This window comes from Triturus cristatus, chromosome 8, assembly GCF_964204655.1.
Source record: "Triturus cristatus chromosome 8, aTriCri1.1, whole genome shotgun sequence".
In the NCBI taxonomy this organism is placed as follows: Eukaryota; Metazoa; Chordata; class Amphibia; order Caudata; family Salamandridae; genus Triturus; species Triturus cristatus.
In genome coordinates, this window is record NC_140591.1 from 1,147,063,388 (window position 1) to 1,147,086,429 (window position 23,042).

Here is a 23,042-nt window from a genome sequence, read left to right on the forward strand (position 1 = left end):
TTTCTGTTTACAGAATTTGCACCAGGGCTTCTTTTGGCCTTTTCCTTTGTTGGACTGTGACTCCCCACCAGATGCAGATTTTTGGGGCCCTTGTGAAGACTTCTGGTCTTTTGACTTATCCCCACATTTCTCAGAGCCTTTAGGACCCTGCTTCTTAGAGTTGCCCCCTTGGTTCTGGGCTTTCTGCCTCACCCTGGTTCTGACCCATGTGTCTGCCTTCTTTCCCAATTCTTGGCAAGAGGTCAGATCAGAGTCCATCAAGTATTGATGCAACAACTGGTTTTGGCAATTATTAAGGATCTGTTCTCTTGTCATAAGATTATACAATCCCTTAAAATCAGTAACTCTACTACCAACCAGACAACCCTGCAGAGCCTTGGTTGCACAATCAACAAAGTCTGTCCAGTCCTGAGTCTGTGCTTTCTGGGTGTCTCTGAACTTCAACCTGTACTGCTCAGTGGTTAAGCCAAACCCTTCTATTAATACACTCTTCAGGACTTCATGATCATCAGCATCCTCTAACAGTGAGGAGCTTTTCTCTACCTTTATCAGAAAAGGAGAGCCACAAGATTGCTGCCCACTGTTTCTGGAGAACCTGTTTTACTCTACAGGCCTTCTCCATAGCAGTTATCCACTTGTGGATACCATACCCACTCTGGTAGGGACGAACAACCTTGGACAGGTTTCTATGGTCTGGAATGAAATCTCTGACTCTAGGGACACTGTTGCTGCCACTAGGGGTTTCTAAACCCTCTCTTCTAGAAGCTCTCTGGAGCTCAAATGATTCTTTGTCTAATGCCAACTGCTTGGACTTAAGGGCAACTCTTGCTTCCTTATACTGCAGCAGTTTGTACATTCTGTCAGAGGAGGTCTCCCTTCTAGGAAGGTATAAGTTCCTCTGCTGGACAGATTCCCTGCCAGAGTGATATGAATGGTCAGATTCCCTAGAAAGGGAACTTGGCCTCTCCTCCACTCTGTCAGTTCTCTTATGGAGAATTCCTCTGTCCTTTTCAGATCCTTGTGGATCTGGCCCTTCAACTACAGAGTCCAGGTCATCTTGATTGTCATCATCTGACCCAGAGACTATAGCTGACCCACTCCCTGATTCAGACTTCTTAGCTCTTAGAGCTAATCTAAGATCATATGTGGTCAACAGATCTATCACGTGTAGTGTGGAGGGACTCTGTCCTATTCTCAGGTGCCTTGCAGCACACATGGCTTTCATGTCAAAGAAAGTCATGTCCTTATACTGAGGTTGGGTGGACCCACTGGCTCCAGCCCTTGAGATCATTCTAGTGTTGTGCAGTGTTGTACTAGCCACACTAGTTTGTGGCCTACTGATCCTTGAGCTGTAGCAAGGGTGAGCTATCCCTTCACTCACAGCTCTAAGTTCAGTAGAACTTGTTGTAACTAAGATTGACTTTATATGTACCTTGAGTACCTTTAGTGGTTTTCAGTTAGTAATTCAAATAGAGATATTCTGGTAAAACAATGGCAAAGTGTAATCCCACACGCTGCCCACCAATGTGAAAAGTTGGCCTGGCATATGCTGGTCACTAGTTAAAGTGGCCACCTTGCACCAGTCCAATTCGACTCTTATGGTAGATAGGTTTAAGACAACCTTTTAAAGAAAGCTATCCTAGTGGTAGCTGTGGAGAGCAGCCTTCAGGCTAAGTCTCTGAGGAATGTAAAGCAGCTTGTTTTACCTTATAATCTCTTGAATTACCAAATGAAAGGACACCACACAGGTATATATATAAAATATATATATGTATTTATTACTAGACACACTCTACTAATCTCTTTATGAGATTAGAAGTCAGCAACATATCCACAAATCAATGTTTCACAACAAATTAAGAACTTATATGGCTGGGGCCCTAGGGGCGTACCAGACCATATACTAAAAAAGAGGTATAAGAAGAACATCTTCAGAATGGAGAAGGACAATAGCCTTCAGAAGCACTGGCTCCTCACTAATCAACCCAAGGCAGGTAAGTAAAGGACCCACGGGAGACGCATGCTGTGTCAGAACACAACCGCAGATCCCAATAGACTTCAATGGAGCAAGTCGCGGTTGGAAAGTTCTAGGGTACTTTGGGAGAGTCTACAAGCAAGTCACTTACAGGGTAAGTAGTTCTAGAGCCAACACACACAGGAGCACTGAAGTGCACGAGTTATCTCACCCAGGGAAGCCGGGTGCATAAGTGTCTTTTGGTGTCGGGTCGCGGCGTCATTTTCAAAGGGAGCCAAAGAAGACTTGCTGCTTGTGAAGACAGGAGAAGTGTCCAGTGGAATTCAAGGATCGATTCAGAAGAAAGAAGACCTGAAAGCAGAGGAGACAGTGTTCAAAGTCACTTGCCAGTGATCCGGGCCCAGGAAGATGGATGCCCACAGTCATCGGGTGATTTCAGGTGATCATGAGTGTATTGACTCTTCAGCCACGAGGTCCAGGAGGTGTCAATGACAACCAGGAGCTTGATTTGGAGAGTACCACAAAGTCTGCACCTTACTGAGGTGTCGGCAACAGGATTGGAGTCAACAAGCCTTGGCAACAGCAAGTCTTGGGGAAAGTGATGAATGTCAGCGATGCAGACCAGCAACGTCTGAGGGACTCACCCAGCAAAGGTAAGTCAGGGTAGGCCTGAAGCAACCAGGGAAGCCCTTTGATTCTGTAGAAAAGTCTTCATAGGACCCACAAGCCAACGGGCAAAGGATCACAAAGATACCTCAAGAGGATGCACTTCACAGGAGCCCACGGTCACTCAGGACAAAGTAGGCCTCTAATCTTTGGTGGAAATCCTGTTGGAGGCTTGGACCACATGTGGTCTAATGTACAAGTTTGTAGAATGTCGTGAAAGGATTGCACGTGAAAATAGTGCACGGTACCCAGCTAATTGCTGTTCCTCATCACTCGTGGGTCCACTCGCCTCAGCTCTGCTGGGGACACATGATGGCCATTGAGAAGTCAGGAAATCTACTTCCAGGGCTGCAGGGACTTCGGACTCTGGCAGGAGCAGGAAAGTTTGCGACTGTTGATTCAAAGTTTTGGTGCCTGCCAAGGAGGGGAGTCACTCCTTGACTCCAAGGGAGATTCTTCAATCTTCCAAAGGAAGTGGAACATCGAAGGTCCAGGATTCTTCTTGTAGAGTGTCATCCGGGGATATCTAACTTGCAATAACAAGTGTTCCCTAACTTATACTAAAGAAAAGGGAGGGACTAGCTCTATGACCACTCCTATGGGAGGGTCAGGGGAGTGGGTGGTTACACAAACACTTCCCTTTGTCCAGTTTCATGCCAGAGCAGGGGCAGGTAGCCCCTGAACCGGTTTGAGTTGGCATATGCACAGAGGAGCCTACTGCTCCCCCAGTGCAGGACTTCAAAGCACTCTAGGAGTGTACCCACCCAGCCCCAATGCACTAAATCCTGTCTGGAAGGTGGTGACACCTCCCTGTGACAGGATACCTATTGTTGGGCCTCCTCCACTGTGAGTTTCGGTCAGCAGCAGGAGGGCAGCCCAGTGTCTGTGCTGGTAGCATCCATTTTGTGATGCCAGGGCTCTTTCAGGATTCTACTGTGTTTCCACAGTAGGTGCATGTCTATCCCTCTAGAAGGGTGGGATCATACTCCCACACCAGATACTGGTGTGGGGGTATGAGTCCAAAGGGTATGACACCAAACACAACATGTTTTGATGCAGCCATCCCAGAGTTAGCATTTACAGCGAGGTTATAATGCACTTAAGAGTATATGGTTTAAACGCATCCACAAACAGCCACAGAGAATAGACTCTGAGGGCTGCTGAGGGGCCCTGCTCAGGCAGAAGCACCCCCTCACATGTAAACCAAGAACCCTGCCCTCAGGATTGATAGGGCCTGCCTTAGGGGTGACTGATAGGCTTATGTGTGTGTGTAAGGTGAGATATAGGGAACCTATATCTCAGTGAGGAGTGCTAACACTATCTCACCCAGGCTGCAGTAGCAAGCCTGTGGTGTCAGATTGTGTCTGCTTCCCAGGGGTGGCATAATATATGCTTCAGCCCCTGGTAGCCTGTGAAGTACCTATGCCCTTGGTACCTAAGGTACCATATACTAGGGGCTCATAAGGTACCACAGTATCCAATCACTAGTGCATCTAATATGCACTCCAAGTTGTTTAGAGAGAAGAGAGAGACTGGGGCCCTGATTAGCAGGGACCCAGCCAGACTATAGCCAGAAACCAGTTTTAACATCAGAAAAAAAGTGGGGGCAATATAAGTGCAGATCCTACTCTCCTACACCCTTCCTTGCCTCTTGCTTTATCTCACTTTCTTCTTTCTTCATCCCTCTTGCCTCTTTCTGCACCCCTCTTCCCTCTTTATGTACCTCTCTTGCCTCTTTATTTACCCCTGTTCCCTCTTTCTTTACCTATTCTGCCTGTTTCTGCACCTCTGTTGCTTATTTCTGCTCCTTATTTGCTTCTTTCTACAAATCACTTGCCTCTTTCTGCACCCCTCTTGCCTTTTCTGCACGTCTGTTGGTTCTTTCTGCACCTCTTTTAGTTCTTTCTGCACTGCTCTTGCTTCTTTCTGTACCTTTCTTTCCTCTTTCTGCACCCCTCTTCCTCTTTCTGCACCTCTCTTGCCTCTGTCTGCATCCCTGTTCACCATTTGTGTACCTCTTTTGCCTGTTTCTGCAACTCTCTCTGCCTCTTTCTGCAGTTCTCTTGCCTCTTTCTGCAGCTCTGTTGCTTCTTTCTGCACTTCTCTTGCCTCTTTTTGCACCTCTCTTGCCTCTTTTTGCACCTCTTTAAGTACTTTCTGCACTTCTCTAGCTTTTTCTGCACCTCTCTTGCTTCTTCCTGTACTCCTCTTGTCTCGCTCTATACCCCTCTTCCTCTTTCTGCACATCTGTGAGAAGTTGGCCTGGCATATGCTGGTCACTAGTTATCGTGGCCACCTTGCACCAGTCCAATTTGACTCTTATGGTAGATAGGTTTAAGACAACCTTTTAAAGAAAGCTATCATAGTGGTAGCTGTGGACAGCAGCCTTCAGGCTAAGTCTCAAAGAAATGTAAAGCAGCTTGTTTTACCTTACAATCTCTTGAATTACCAAATGAAAGGACACCACACAGGTATATATATCAAATATATATGTATTTATTTCTAGACACACACTATTGTTCTCTTCATGAGATTAGAAGTCAGGAACACATTCAAATATCAATGTTTCACAATAAGTTATGCACAAATTTGGCTGGGGCCCTAGGGGCGTACCTGACCATATACTAAAAAAGAGGTTTCGGAAAGTCGACTTGCAGAGGGACAAGGCCTAGGGCCTGTAGAATCGCTGTGGCTTCACTAATCCACCCAAGGCAGGTAAGTAAAAGACCCACGGGAGACGTGTGCTGTGTGAGAACACAGCCGCGGGTTCCCTATTGATTTCAATGGAGCAAGTCGCGGTTGGATTTTTAAAGTTTAAGGGTACTTCTAGGAAGTCTAAAAGCAAGTCACTTACAAGGTAAGTAGTTTGAGGGCCAACACCCACTAGAGCACTGGAATGCACAACTTACCTCACCCAGGGAAGCCGGGTACATAGGTGTCTTTTGGTGTCGGGTCACGTCGCCGTTTTCTATGGAAGCCGAAGAAGTTTTGCTGCTTGTGAAGACTGAAGAACTGTCCGGTGGAATCCAAGGCTGGATTCAAGATGAAGAAGACCTGAAAACAGAAGGGACAGTGTTCACAGTCACTTGCCAGTGACCCAGGGCCAGGAAGATGGATGCCAACGGAAGTCGGGTGATTTAGGTGATCAAGGGTATTTTGACTCTTCAGCCACGAGGTTCAGGAGGCGTCGAGGACAACCAGGAGCTGGATTCAGAGTGGCCCACAAAGTCTGCAGCTGACTGACATGTCGACACCCAGATTGGAGCCAACATGCCATGGCAACAGCAAGTCTTGTGGAAATTGAAGAAAGTCAGCGGTGCAGACCAGCAAGATCTGAGGAACTTGTCCAGTGAAGGTAAGTGAGGGCAGGCCTGGAGCAACCAAGGGAGCTCTTTGGTTTGATCAGAAAGTCTTCAGGGGACCCACAAGCCAACAGGCAAGGGATTGCAAAGACGCGTAATGAGGAAATGCTTTACAGGAGCCCACGGTCACTCGGGATGGGGTAAGCCTCTGATTTTCGGTGCACACCCTGCTGGATTCTTGATCCATAAATGGTCCAATGCACAAGTTTGTAGAACATCGTGAAGGGGTTGCACTTGACAATAGGGCACGGTACCCGGGTATTGCTGTTCATCGTCACGTGGGGTCCACTCACCTTAGCTCTGCTGGGGACTCACAATGGCCATCGAGAAGTCAGGAAATCAATTTCCAGGGCTGCAGGGACTTCGGACTCCGGCGGGAGCGGGAAAGTTTGAGACCGTTGATTAGAGTTTTTGGTGCCTGCCAAGCAGGGGAGTCACTCCTTGACTCCAAGGGAGATTCTTCCATCTTCCAAAGGTAGTGGAACGTCGAAGGGCCAGGATTCTTCTTGTAAAGCATCGTCCAGGGTAATCTAGTTTGCAATGACAAGGGTTCCCTATCTTATACTAAAAGAAAGGGAGGGACTAGATTTATGACCACTCTTCTGGGAGGGTCAGGGTAGGGGGTGGTTACACCCACTCTCCTTTGTCCAGTTTCACGCCAGAGCAGGAGAGGTAGCCCCTGAACTGGTTTGAGATGGCATATGCACAGAGGAGCCTACTGCTCCCCCAGTGCAGGACTTCAAAGCACTCAAGGAGTGCACCCACCCAGCCCCAATATACTAAATCCTGTCTGCCAGGTGGTGACACCTCCCCGTGACAGGATGTCTATTGTTGGACATTCTCCACTGTGAGTTTCAGTCAGCAGCAGGAGGGCAGCCCAGTGTCTGTGCTGGTGGCATCCATTTTGTGATGCCAGGGCTCTTTCAGATTTCTACCGCGTTTCCACAGTAGGTACATGTCTACCCCTCTAGAAGGGTGGGATCATACTCCCACACCAGTTACTGGTGTGGGGGTATGATTCCAAAGTGTTTGACACCAAAGACAACATGTTTTGATGCAGCCATCCCAGAGTTAGCATTTACCGCAAGGTTATAATGCACTTAAGAGTATATGGTTTAACCGCATCCACAAACAGCCACAAAGAATAGACTCTGAGGGCTGCAGAGGGCCCCTGCTCAGGAAGACGCACCCCCTCACATGTAAACCAAGTACCATGCCCTCAGGATTTATAGGGCCTGCCTTAGGGGTGACTCATAGGTTTATATGTGTGTGTATGGTGAGATATAGGAACCTATACCTCAGTGAGGATTGCTAACACTACCTAACCCAGGCTGCAGTAGCAGGCCTGTGGTGTCAGATTTAGTCCGCTTCTCAGGGGTGGCATAATACGTGCTTCAGCCCCTGGTAGGCCTGTGGAGTACCTATGCCCTTGGTACCTAGGGTACCATATACTAGGGGCTCATAAGGTACCACAGTATCCAATCACTAGTGCATCTAATATGCACTCCAAGTTGTTTAGAGAGAACAGAGAGACTGGGGCACTGATTAGCAGGGACCCAGCCAGACTATAAGCAGAAACCAGTGTTAACATCAGAAAAAAAGTGGGGGCAACATAAGTACAGATTCTACTCTCCTACAACATCTCTTGCCTCTTTCTGCACCCCTCTTTCCTATTTATGCACCTCACTGGCCTCTACCTGCACCTCTCTTATCTCTTTCTGCACTTCTCATGACTCTTTCTGCACCTCTTTTGCCTCTTTCTGTACTTCTCTTGCTTTTTTCTTGTTTCGTTCTGCAACTCTCTTGTCTGTTTCATCACTTCTCTTGCTTTTTCTATACCTCTGTTGCTTCTTTCAGCACTTATTTTGCCTCTTTCTGCACTTCTCTTGCCTGTTTCTGCACCCCTGTTGCCACTTTCTGCACTTCTCTTCCCTTTTTCTACACTTCTCATGCCTCTTCATGCATTTCTGTTGCTTCTTTCTGCACTTCTCTTGCCTCTTCCTACATCCCTCTTGCATCTTTCTGCACCTCTGTTGCTTCTCTCTGTACTTCTCTTGCTTCTTTCTGCACCTCTATTGCTTCTTTGTGTACCTTTATTGCTTCTTTGTGCACCCCTCTTGTGTCTTTCTGTACCCCTCTTTCCTCTTTCTTTACCTCTCTTGCCTCTTTTTGCACCTCTCTTGCCTCTTTCTGCACCTCCGTTGCTTCTTTTTTGCACTTCTGTTGCCTCTTTCTACACCCCTCTTGCCTCTTTCTGCACCTCTGTTGGTTCTTTTTGCACTTCTCTTGCTTTTTTCTGCATCTCTCTAGCATCTTTCTGGACCTCTCTTGCCTCTTTCTGCACCTCTCTTTTCTCTTTCTGCACCTCTCTTGCCTGTTTTTGCAACTCTCGCGCCTGTTTCTGCAGTCTTACCTCCGTCTGCACCTCTGTTTCTTCTTTCTTTGCTATTTCTGTATCCCTCTTGCCTCTTTCTGCACCTCTCTTGCCTCTTTCTATACTTCTACCTCTTTCTGCACCTCACTTGCCTATTTCTGCACTTCTCTTGCTTTTTATGTACCTCTCTTGCCACTTTCTGCACCTCTCTTTTCTCTTTCATCACTTCTATTGCTTCTTTCTATACCTCTGTTGCTTCTTTCAGTACTTCTCTTGTCTCTTTCTGCACTTCTCTTGCCTGTTTCTGTACCTCTCTTGCCTCTTTCTGCCCCTTCCTTGCCTCTTACTTCACCTCACTTGCTTCTTTCTTCATCCCCCTTGCCTCTTTCTGCACCCCTCTTCCCTCTTTATGTACCTCTGTTGCCTCTTTATTCACCCTTGTTCCCTCTTTCTGTGCCTCTCCTGCCTGTTTCTGCACATCTTTTGCTTATTTCTACTCCTCTTTTGCTTCTTTCTATAAATCTCTTGCCTCTTTCTACACCCCTCTTGCCTCTTTCTGCACCTCTGTTGGTTCTTTCTGCACCTCTTTTGCTTCTTTCTGCACTGCTCTTGCTTCTTTTTGTACCTCTATTGCCTCTTCCTGCACCCCTCTTCCTCTTTCTGCAACTCTCTTCCCACTGTCTGCTCCCCTGTTCACCTTTTTTGTACCTCTTTTGCCTCTTTCTGCAACTCTGCTGCCTCTTTTTGCAGTTCCCTTGCCTCTCTCTGCAGCTCTTTTGCTTCTTTCTGCACTTCTCTTGCCTCTTTTTGCACCCTTCTTGCCTCTTTCTGTACCTCTTTTGGCTCTTTCTGCACTTCTATTGCTTTTTCTCCACCTCTCTTGCTTCTTCCTCTACCCCTCTTGCCTCTTTCTGTACCCCTCTTCCTCTTTCTGCACATCTCTTGCCTCTTTCTGTACCCCTCTTGCCTATTTATGCACCTCACTGGCCTCTATCTGCACCGCTCTTGTCTCTTTCTGCACTTCTCATGCTTCTTTATGCATTTCTTTTGCCTCTTTCTGCACTTCTCTTGCTTTTTTCTGTACCTTTCTTGTTTCGTTCTGCAACTCTCTTGTCTCTTTCATCACTTCTCTTGCTTTTTCTATACCTCTGTTGCTTCTTTCAGCACTTCTTTTGCCTCTTTCTGCACCTCTCTTGCCTGTTTCTGCACCTCTCTCCTCTGTCTGCACCTCGGTTGCCTCTTTCTGCACCTCATTTGCTTCTTTCTGAACCCCTCTTCCTCTTTCTGTATCCCTGTTTGCTCTTTCTGCATCCCTACTGCCTTTTGCTGCACCTGTCTTGCCTAGTTCTGCACCTCTCTTTTCTCTCTCTGCAACTCTTTTGCCTCTCTCTGTAGTTCTTTTGCCTCCTTATGTACCTCTGTTTCATCTTTCTGCACTTCTCATATTTCTTTCTGCACCACCCATGCCTCTTTCTGCACCTCTCTTGTCTGTTTCTGCCCTTCTCTTAACTCTTTCTGGACCTCACTTGCCACTTTCTGCACTTCTCTTGCTTTTTTCTGCACCTCTCTTTTTTCTTTCTGCAACTCTGTTGTGTCTTTCATCACTTATCCTGCTTCTTTCCACACCTCTATTGCTACTTTCAGCACTTCTGTTGGCTCTTTCTGTACCTCTGTTGCCTGTTTCTACACCTCTGTTGCCTCATTCTGCACCTCTGTTTCCTATTTCTGAACCTCACTTGCTTCTTTCTGCACCCATCTTCCTTCTTTCTGTACCTCTCTTGCCACTTTCTGTATCCCTGTTCCCTCTTTCTGCAGCTTGCATGCCTGTTTCTGCATGTCTCTAGCCTCTTTCTGCACTTCTCTTGCCTCTTTCTACACCTCTATTGCTTATTTCTCCATTTCTGTTGCTTCTTTCTGCACCTTTCTTGCTTCTTTCTGCACCCTCTTGCCTCTCTCTGTACCCTTCTTCACTCTTTCTGCACTTCTCTTGCCTCTTTCTGCACCTCACTTGTTTCTTTCTGCACCCCTCTTGCCTTTTTCTGTACCCCTGTTCCCTCTTTCTCTACCTCTCTTGCCTCTTTCTGTACCCCTGTTCCCTCTTTCTGCACCACACCTGCCTGTTTCTGCATGTGTCTAGCCTCTTTCTGCACTTCCCTTGCCTCTTTATGCACCTCTATTGCTTATTTCTCCACTTCTTTTGCTTCTTTCCGTACCTTCTTGGCTTCTTTCTGTACTTCCCTTGCCACTTTCTGGACCCCTCTTGCCTCTTTCTGCACCCCTCTTAACTCTTATTTCACCTCTCTTGCCTCTTTCTTTACCCTGTTCCCTCTTTCTGCACCTCCTTTGCCTCTTTCTGCAACTCTCTTGCCTCTTTCTGCATTTCTCTTGCCTCCTTCTGCACCTCTGTTGCTTCTTTCTATACTTCGCTTGCCTCTTTTTGCATCTCTGTTGCTTTTTTCTGTACTTCTCTTTTTTCTTTCAGTACCTCTCTTGCTTCTCTATAAACCCCTCTTGCCTTTTTGTTCACATGTCTTCCCTCTTTCTGCACCTCTATTGTCTCTTTCGGCACCCCTTGCCTCTTTCTGTATTTCTCTTGCCTCTTTCTGCACATTTGTTACTCTTTCTGCACCTCTCTTGTTTTTCTGAACTTCCCTTGCTTCTTTCTGTACTTCTCTTGTATCTTTCTGTGCCCAAATGGGAGGTGCAAGCTGTCAAGTTTAAAGGTCTGAGCGCTCTTGTGACTGAGGTATATGTCTACTTGTAAATGTATTCTCACATGTGTTATGCATCTGAAGATGGTAATTCAAAAAGTGATTCGTTCTCCTATAGGTGGTTAAATGTTCTCAGTTCTGCTCTTTCATTCAGTTGCACAGCCAGATATGTCTTATGTATATAGGTGTTATAGAGCCCCTGAAATATACTATTGAATACCCAGCATGCCCTGCATTAAGATCAGAAAGAAATACATACACCTTCTTATACACACATTTACAGAGTATACTGTTTGAAAACCGGATATTCAACTACTTGTTTGTTTATTTTTATGTAACATGTCACTAGGTGAAAGCACAGACACACGCATGCATACCTTCACAAACTTGGTGAGGCTTACAACAGTGATTTTGTTAGGATTGCTGTTTTACATTTGGTAGGCCTAACATTCTGAGTAGTTGATGAAAAATGAACCTTCAAGAGAAAAGTGAGGTTCAAGACATCTTGAGAGAAGCATTGGTGATTAGGCTACTTTGTATGAGTCTGTGGAAAGGTACAGTCAAAGTAGGCCTCTTTCTGCAATTCTGTTGGTTCTTTCTGCATTTCTTTTGCTACTTTCTGCACCTTTCTAATTCTTTCTGAACTCCTGTTTCCTCTTTCTGCACTTCTCTTGCTTCTTTCTGTGCTTTTCTTCCTCTTTTTGCACGTGTCCTACCTACGTAGGCATAGTTAGAAATTAACTTTTAAAAAGCCTAAGAAATTCATTGAAAACCAGAGGTTTCAGGGACATTATAGTTAGGAATTAACATTTAAAAAACCTTAGAAATTCACTGAAAAAAGAGGTTTCAGGGACATTATAGTTAGGAATTAGCATTTAATAAACCTTAGAAATTCACTGTAAAAAAAACAGGTTTCTGGGACGTTATAGTTAGGCTGACATTTCACTCATACAAAACCAGAGAAATTCAGCTGTTTTAGTTAGCTGAGCTAACTATATCTCGCAACCCGCAATGCACTGCTGATGACGTCACATATTACATCACTCATGACATGGTCAGTGACATCACTGATGACATCTCAAATGACATTACAGATGACATCAACCACTTAACTTCTGATGCACATCTTCACACCCTAATATACCATTTGATACACCCACTCTAAAATACAGACTACCATTCTCAAAACTATAGACAGTCAGTACATACCCACTCACTGACTCATAGGGGTACACACATCCACTCACTCACCCACCCATACAGTGACTCATTCACGCAGTCACTCATGTATACAGCCACTGATATATGTAATCATATATCCCTAGATTCTCACACACTGCCTCTCATCCAAAGAGTTACTCATACACCTAGTCAGACTTGCAAAGAATCAATCATACTGAAATTTACTCGCCTATACATTTATACACACAGCACCTTACTTATGCATACAGATAGTAACACATACTTACTCTCTTCTACAATCACTGACACATGCACACACTTATCCATTGAGCCACTCACACAATCACTCACTCACATATACAGTCATTTTTATACTCTAAAACTCACATATACTGGCTTGCACATTACAGTTACTCTCCCATATAGCACTGAAACATCTATACACTCACCAACACAGCAGTACGCACACTCACTCAACCATACAGCCTCTTCCAGATACTCCCATGGACCCATACACCCAGGCATTCACCAACTCACACATCCATGCAGTGAGTCAAACACCCCCTCATCCACCCACTCAGACATTCAGGCACCCAAACAGTTACTCAGAAAACCATCATTAACCCATATAGACACTCATGAGGCTAGTCACCAACTCATACATCAACTTACATACAAAATGACAGACTGATACAGACATTCACACAGATTAGTCATATACCGATGTATTTACTCAGACATGTTTAATCACTCACTTATACAGTTAGTCACGCTCCCATTAAATCATTCATTTTGACACTCATACAGCCACTTATTCTTCAATACACCTTGGCATACATATATATATTTCTAAGGTTTTTTAAATGCTAATTTCTAACTATAACATGTCCGAAACCTATGGTTTTTTAAGTGAATATATATATATATATATATATATATATATATATATATATATATATATATATATATATATATTCAGTGAAAAAACCATAGGTTTCACACATGTTATAGTTAGCTGGACATTTTACTCGTAAAAAACCAATGAAATTGCCCCGTTATAGTTAGTTCAGCTAACTATAACTCGCGCGCCCGCAATGCACTGCTGATGACGTCACATATTACATCACTCATGACATGGTCAGTGACATCACTCATGACATCACTGATGACATCTCAAATGACATCACTGATGACATCACTGATGACATCATCCAGTGAATGTGTGTTTTTCTGAAAATTAAATATGTTTTATATATGTATATCTCAAGGTCGATGGAAGAATAAATGGGTATATAAGTGTCTAAATGGATGATTTTTTTTTGAAAAATTGATTGTGTAACTGACTGATTAAGTGTATCATAGTGAATACATGGCTTAGTGAGTAATGTTTAAATATATAAATATCTGTGACAGTCTCTCACTTTGTGTATAAGTGGCTGCATGGGTTGGTGAGTAGCTACATGGGTGTCTATATAGGTTATTAGTTGTTTTTTTGAGTATCAGTCTGAGTGTCTGCATGGTTCGGTGGGGGGTATTACGTAGTGCATAGGTGCATGAATGAGTGACTCACTGTTTGTATGTGTTGAACACAGCATGTGTGCAGGACTGTATGGGTGGATGAGTGTGTGTATGGGTGTGTTAGTGAGTGAATGACTGTCTCAATAGTGTCTTCAGGAGTAACTACATATGTTTTAAACTAGTATATGTGACTATTGGTGTATATATGTGAGTATATGTGAGAGGGAGAGATTGAAAGAGTTCCTGTATGAATAAGTATGTGTTTCTATAAGTGATTGTTTAAAAGACTAAGTATGTGTAAGTTTCCGTAGAAGTAAGTGTGGTGGTGTGTGTATAACTGTATATGCAGGTGAATGTATGTTTGATTCTTTATTAGCATGAGTGACTATGTGTGTGAGTAACTCTATGGATGAGTGGCATTATGTAACAGGATGTATAGGTGTATGAGTACATATGATGAGTGAGTACATGTATGAGTGACTGTATAGGACTGTTGGTGAATGAGTGGATGTGTATGTGGATCTTAGAATTACTGAAGAGGTTGTTGTAACTGGTATTGGTATGTCCATTGTTTTGAAAATTTTAGTCTCTATTTTTGAATGTGTGTATCAAAGCTTATATTAAGGTGAGAGGAGGTCTGCCACTCTATCACAAGGATGATGTCATCAGTGATGTCATTTGAGATGTCATCAGTGATGTCATGAGTGATGTCACTGACCATGTCATGAGTGATGTAATATGTGACGTCATCAGCAGTGTATTGCGGGCGCGCGAGTTATAGTTAGCTGAACTAACTATAACGGGGCAATTTCATTGGTTTTTTATGAGTAAAATGTCCAGCTAACTATAACATGTGTGAAACCTATGGTTTTTTCACTGAATTTTTAAGGTTTTTTAAATGCTAATTCCTAACTATAACGTGTGTGAAACCTATGGTTTTTTCAGTGAATTTCTAAGGTTTTTTAAATGCTAATTCCTAACTATAACGTGTGTGAAACCCATGGTTTTTTCAGTGAATTTGCAAGGTTTTTTAAATGCTAATTCCTAACTATAACGTGTGTGAAACCCATGGTTTTTTCAGTGAATTTGCAAGGTTTTTAAAATGCTAATTTTTTTTTTATTCTTCATTTTTTTCAAATATATTTTTAATTTAATTTTCTTACCTTTTATAAAGACTATGCTTAAATTTTTAAAATCCTTAAATATTTTTTTTAATATATTTTTTAATATAAACATGTAAAATTTATTTCCAGTTCTTTTTTTTTATTTTTTTATTTTTTTATAGTACGCGTACCGTAAGCTCACGGTAAGCGTACGGTTTACGCAACGTCCGTAATCTATCTACGCTGCTTGCGTATAGTTACGCACTTTGCGTAGCCGCGCGTACTGCGCGTGGGACGCGTGCGCGCTTACGCCACACGCGCACGTTACGCGAAGTGCCGGGGAGTGACTGTTATGCGCATGCGTGCAAGCGCGTGTCTTTTTTACGCGCATGCGTACTTTTTGCCGTAAGCGTACGGTAGGTCATGTGATCATGAAACACAACTTTTGATTGGTTGAAACTACTTTCAGTTCTAGAACTCTCCTACACCACACCCATTCCCCTCATTTCTGCTTGTGATCCCTTGGGAGAAGGAGCTGGTTTGTCTTTGGGATACGATGGCAGAACAGCAGAGCCCTTCTGAGAGTGAGGCTAGCACCAGCAGCACTGTCTTGAGGCAGAGATCGAGGAAACAAAAGCCCTCTTATGTTTGGGATTATTTTACTTTTCCTGAAGGCCAGCAAAAGGTGAATGCACCCTTAGTTACTTGCAGGCTGTGTGAGCGTGTACTTTCTAGAGGTAATCCTGACAGGAAGTATTCCTTTGGGAATCACACCATGAAGAGACACCTCCAGGATGTACACAGAAGGACACATGGTCATCTTTTTGGAGGTAACTCTTCAGAAAGACGAGCCAGTACATCAACAGCAGCTCAGCCTGGACCATCATCTGCAGGGCTTACTCCTTCTTCTGCAGGTCAGGTGAGCCCTTCATCTGTGGGGGGAGAATCTCCTTTTGCTGGCCCTCTGGAAATGAACCTTCGATTTCGGAAGGTTGATATTCATTGCACATTTTGTAAAGGTCTAATTTGTCATAGGGAGACCAGTGTTTCCCTAGTGAACAACAAAATAGATCAGCACATTTGTAGCTTTGAATGATTTTCCCATGCTTCCTTTCCTCTGTCCCTGCATGAACACAACGGTTCTTTTAAGAGCCAACCTTATCTTTCATCTTTTTTTTACATGTTTTTAAAAACTTTTTTTTATTTTTTTTTTACCGTACGCGTACGGTAAGCGTACCTTTTTTTATTTTTTTAAAAAAACACTAAAAATCATTTATCACATTACATTGTCCTTGAGAGACTACAATTATTATTATTATTATTGCCTACACTCCAGCAAGGGCAACCAGCCTTAGTGATGCTGAATGTATTTGCATTACAGACTTAAACCTGAAAACCCCACTGGCTTCTAAATACTGTGCATGACTATACACGGCAAGCACATGGGTGTGTGCTAAGCCTCTGCTTCTTCCCCCAAAAATTCGCTCCCCCTTTCCATCTAATGCAACTGTGAAATCACCAGAGCAAGACGCAATAAATCTCTGCCTATAATTCTTCTATGCACACAGAGTCATGTTTTCACATTAGTCCCAAAACGAAATTTATTTGCCATTTTGAAAGCACACTGACTGCTCTTTTTTTTTTCGGGCCAAGTGAAAATCACTTTTTACAATTGGAAATGACTTTTACAGACTGACACATTATGAAACCACTTTTTTTGATTTATTTAAATGCACATGTCCAAGCTGTTTTTTCAGACCACCACCATGTGCATTCTCTGTGACTGCCTACACTCCAGCAAGGGCAACCAGCCTTAGTGATGCTGAATGTATTTGCATTACAGACTTAAACCTGAAAACCCCACTGGCTTCTAAATACTGTGCATGACTATACATGGCAAGCACATGGGTGTGTGCTAAGACTCTGCTTCTTCCCCCAAAAATTCGCTCCCCCTTTCCATCTAATGCAACTGTGAAATCACCAGAGCAAGACGCAATAAATCTCTGCCTATAATTCTTCTATGCACACAGAGTCATGTTTTCACATTAGTCCCAAAACAATATTTCTTTGCCAATTTGAAAGCACACTTACTGCTCTTTTTTTTCGGGCCAAGTGAAAATCTCTTTTTACAATTTGAAATCACTTTTACAGACTGACACATTATGAAACCACTTTTTTTGATTTATTTAAATGCACATGTCCAAGCAGTTTTTTTTTCAGACCACCACCATGTGTATTCTCTGTGACTGCCTACACTCCAGCAAGGGCAACCAGCCTTAGTGATGCTGAATGTATTTGCATTACAGACTTAAACCTGAAAACCCCACTCGCTTCTAAATACTGTGCATGACTATACATGGCAAGCACATGGGTGTGTGCTAAGACTATGCTTCTTCCCCCAAAAATTCACTCCCCTTTCCATCTAATGCAACTGTGAAATCACCAGAGCAAGACGCATTAAATCTCGGCCTATAATTCCTCTATGCACACAGAGTCATGTTTTCACATTAGTCCCAAAACGAAATTTCTTTGCCATTTTTAAAGCACACTTACTGCTCTTTTTTTTTCGGGCCAAGTGAAAATCACTTTTACAGACTGACACATTATGAAACCTTTTTTTAAAATGTATTTAATTGCACATGTCCAAGCTGTTTTTTTTTCAGACCACCACCATGTGCATTCTCTGTGACTGCCTACACTCCAGCAAGGGCAACCAGCCTTAGTGATGTTGAATGTATTTGCATTACAGACTTAAACCTGAAAACCCCACTGGCTTCTAAATACTGTGCATGACTATACATGGCAAGCACATGGGTGTGTGCTAAGCCTCTGCTTCTTCCCCCAAAAATTTGCTCCCCCTTTCCATCTAATGCAACTGTGAAATCACCAGAGCAAGACGCAATAAATCTCTGCCTATAATTCTTCTATGCACACAGAGTCATGTTTTCACATTAGTCCCAAAACGAAATTTCTTTGCCAATTTGAAAGCACACTTACTGCTCTTTTTTTTTCGGGCCAAGTGAAAATCTCTTTTTACAATTTGAAATCACTTTTACAGACTGACACATTATGAAACCACTATTTTTGATTTATTTAATTGCACATGTCCAAGCTGTTTTTTTTTCAGACCACCACCATGTGTATTCTCTGTGTCTGCCTACACTCCAGCAAGGGCAACCAGCCTTAGTGATGCTGAATGTATTTGCATTACAGACTTAAACCTGAAAACCCCACTGGCTTCTAAATACTGTGCATGACTATACACGGCAAGCACATGGGTGTGTGCTAAGCCTCTGCTTCTTCCCCCAAAAATTCGCTCCCCCTTTCCATCTAATGCAACTGTGAAATCACCAGAGCAAGACGCAATAAATCTCTGCCTATAATTCTTCTATGCACACAGAGTCATGTTTTCACATTAGTCCCAAAACGAAATTTCTTTGCCAATTTGAAAGCACACTTACTGCTCTTTTTTTTTCGGGCCAAGTGAAAATCTCTTTTTACAATTTGAAATCACTTTTACAGACTGACACATTATGAAACCACTATTTTTGATTTATTTAATTGCACATGTCCAAGCTGTTTTTTTTTCAGACCACCACCATGTGTATTGTCTGTGACTGCCTACACTCCAGCAAGGGCAACCAGCCTTAGTGATGCTGAATGTATTTGCATTACAGACTTAAACCTGAAAACCCCACTCGCTTCTAAATACTGTGCATGACTATACATGGCAAGCACATGGGTGTGTGCTAAGACTCTGCTTCTTCCCCCAAAAATTCGCTCCCCCTTTCCATCTAATGCAACTGTGAAATCACCAGAGCAAGACGCAATAAATCTCTGCCTATAATTCTTCTATGCACACAGAGTCATGTTTTGACATTAGTCCCAAAACGAAATTTCTTTGCCAATTTGAAAGCACACTTACTGCTCTTTTTTTTTTCGGGGCAAGTGTAAATCACTTTTACAGACTGACACATTATGAAACCACCATGTGTAACTACAACAAAAACAATTCCCATTTCTATTATTCATTTCTTAAGTTACCACATACATACCCTCTCAAACTGTAAACTCACCTTTAAAATTAGTTAGTTGTGAAAGAAATGTGACACTCAAACAGCAGATTATCAGAGCCAGGATCTCTGTTGTGTTCACCTCTCTCCTCTCAGCAGAACCAGATAATGGCAAACTTTCCCTCTATTTTTCCACACATATACATGTAAGTTTCAAATCTCAGTGCTTCCCCCTTTTTTTCAAATGTAATCACACATTTCTATTGGTTGAAAACCAACCCTTTTCCAAAAGTACCCTTCCCCCAACTTGACTTCTGCCTAGTACCCTTCCCCCAACTTGACTTCTGCCTGCTACCATAGCAACAGCTCATGGAACACTGCTGTGTGCAGTTAGGTCAGAAGTTCGACACACAATGTTTCAATTCCACAGAGCAAGAGTGCTTGACTTTTCAAACCTAACAGCAAATCCATAGTACTGTTCTTTGGTTACACATTTTTTTGTACCAATACAAAACATGCTTCTATTAATTTTCACATACAGCCTAGTTTTTATTCTAGAATGGTATGAAACAGCCAATCAGTTCTTTTTGTTTTAAAAAAATATGTATGCCTCCATTTCCAAACTGTCTTTCTTTTCATATTGCCATTCTACTGAAAGACACCTCCTGAGTGCATCCAGTTCTCCTTTGAAGATGTTCACAGTGTGGATTGTAGGGCACAGCTATGTCTTCTGGAGTGAAAAGTTTGCAGAGAAAACAGATATGGTGAGAGACCTTGCTTTGCCAAATGTAGACATTAAATGGATTGGTCAGAGAGGGTTAAAGTGGCACCAATTGATGCCATTGGTGAAATCCTTCATTCAAATCCAACACCCTGACCTCATAATAGTGCACTGTGGTGGCAATGACCTAGGCACTTTGACTGGGGTAGGTCTGGAAATGCTTATGAAGGACACCTTTGCACAACTGTTTTCACTTTTCCCTAAAACTGCCTTTGTGTTTTCCAACATATGCCAAAGGCAAAAATGGAACTGGTCCAATCATTTCTGTCCGCAGATTGACAAAGCAAGAAAGCACGTCAACAAATCTGTTTCTGCTTTCCTCCGTGACTATGGTATGGGTGCCATTTACCACAAAAACTTGCGTTATGACATGCAAGACATTTATAGAGGAGATGGTGTGCACTTCAATGATGAAGGGAACAGAGTCTTCCTCTTGAACCTTAGACTCTGCATCGGTACTTACTTGTAGGTACCACTAAAAAAATGACTTCATAAACACAACGGCTCTTTTTAGAGCCCCCTAATATCTATACACTTAAATCTGATTTTCATTTCTTTTTTTATTTTATTTTTTTTACCGTACGCTTACCGTACGCGTACCCCGTGATTTTTTTTAAAATCAATAAATGTTTTTTTTGTACTTTTCTGTCCTTCTTTGACCCCCTTACAAATGTTAGGGGGTCTGTAACTCTCCTCATTGCCCCCTTTTCTTGTTTTCACTCTTTTTTTTTCAGAGTGAAACACAGAAAATGGCGGCCGCCGCTTCCTGGTTTCGGCCGATTCGAATGTTTACTAAGATCTAAGAGCCAATCAGAATCGCGCTCGCGCACGCCACCGTACGCTTACTGTAAGCGTACCCCGTGATTTTTTTTAAAATCAATAAATGTTTTTTTTGTACTTTTCTGTCCTTCTTTGACCCCCTTACAAATGTTAGGGGGTCTGTAACTCTCCTCATTGCCCCCTTTTCTTGTTTTCACTCTTTTTTTTTCAGAGTGAAACACAGAAAATGGCGGCCGCCGCTTCCTGGTTTCGGCCGATTCGAATGTTTACTAAGATCTAAGAGCCAATCAGAATCGCGCTCGCGCACGCCACCGTACGCTTACCGTAAGCGTACGGTAAGCGTACCGTAAGCGGCCTCAGATATATATATTGATTTAAAGGCTATTTTCTCAGAATCTACTGAACAGATTTACACCAAACCTACAAAAGGCACTTCCTTGACCTAGGGACTACCTCTCTGCCAAATTTTGAGTAATTCTGTTCAGCCGTTCGGGCTGTAGCTCGTTCTAAAGGTCCTATGGAAAAATGCATGGGAAAAACGCGTTTTGGGACCCCCCTTTTATCTCAGCCCCCGCTTGACGGATCCCCCCGAGACTTTCAGGGTAGGAGCGGAGCGTAGCGCCCCACCTATTTTGAGAAATTCGCGAGGATTCGTCGACCGGCGCCAAAGTTATTCAAAATAGAATGTTGAGGTTTTCCTATGGAAACGTGGTCCTAACTATAACTACCTACTGGCGACCGCCAGTAGGTAATATATATATATATCTGTATATATATATATATATATATATCGATATACAATTACCATCATGCAATTCACTTGAAATTAATATAAATTGTGTCATGTGACTGCTTCCTATTGATTGATTCCTGAGGCCTGTGAGCAAGGGCGCAAGGCCCGAAACGCGTAAGGCCACGGATGTTTCCTGGTTTCCTCCTTGTAACGCTGCAACCCTCAATAAATGTGTGTTAACCTACCTGGTGTGCGGATCCACTCGAGGGCAACCTTTTCTTTCATATATATATATATATATATGTATATATATATATATAAAATGTCAAAAATGTAAAGTGTGTGAGATTGCCAAACCCACCAAAGATGTCTGCTTAGCAAACGGTTCCAAATGGCAAATAAAACAGCTTATATCGTGCAAAAGTTAATTCACAATTTACATCATCGAATGCCCATGTAAAATGAAGTACGTGGGCAGTACCACTTGTGAACTAAAAAACGAATTTTGGAACACACACGAGCAGTAACAAACAAGGATACATCTAACGCAGTGGCGAAACACATGAATCAATCACACACCAACAATTGGAAACTCCTAAAATTTTATGGAATTGAATCCATACCATTGACCATCAGAGGTGGTAACAGAGAGAAAACCCTACGACTCAACCAGAGTGAGGAATTATACAGCCACCTCTGAATTGAATGAAATGGATTCTCGTTGATGTAAATTTTGAATCTTTTGGAAACTTGTATGGGGTTTTTCTGAAGCCTACAATGCTTGGAACATGAAAGGGAAATGCATTGATTATTCAATTGATTAATTTCTAACATGTCCTTGGTTACCTTATTGCTGACCCGTGTAAATAATTTGGGTGCCAATCTGTTAACATACTGAGAGACACAAGAACGATAGACAGAAGTATGATTGAAATACTTGAATGTCACACCCCACTGGAGGGGTATAAATGAGGAACAAAATTGTTATAAATCCCACCTTTATTTTTGAAAACAATTTATTGGGCACCCCATGAATTACGTACTTTCATTTATTGTAAAATATTCGTTGTGGCACTAATGGTTTGTAGAATATTGCTGTATATATTTTATGTGGAATGGGGTTTTCCTTTAACATCATTGATGATTCAAACATGCTGATAATGTTAAAAGCTTATGTTAATCTGATGTTGGGAACTACAATTCCCAGAATGCACGCAAAGTCACATGACAGGAAATGCTCTTGTTTTTTCAAAAAATAGTTATGAAATCTGCATGCAAACCAGGCCACAGTATCGTGAGCAAGGTCTTGAGGCAAGACCGAAACGCGTCGCTTTGTTTTGGATTTATTGCAAACTTCATATGGGCTGAAATAAAAACAGTTCTTATATTTTGCGGAGTGCGACCCTATTTTCTCTTGTTTAAGAGAGTTGGACATATTGTAACGGTCTGGGCTCGACCGTAGGATACCGCACTGGGGAGAGTGCCATTCTTTCCGACGAAGCGAGCCAGCAACGTGGGATATATATATATATATATATATACATATATATATATATATTATCTACTGGCGGTCGCCAGTAGATAGTTTAGGACCGAGTTCCCATAGGATATCTGAAAATTCTATTTTGAATAACTTTGGCGCCGGTTGACTTATCTTTGTGAAATTTTCAAAACTAATGGGGCGCTCCGCTCAGCTCCTACCCTGAAAGTCTCGGGGTGATTCGTCAAGCGGGGGCTGCGAAAAAAGGGGGGTCCCAAAACGCGTTTTCCCCATGCATTTTTCCATAGGACTTTTAGTCGAAGGTTCAGCCCGAACGGCTGAACAGAATTACTTGGCACAGAGG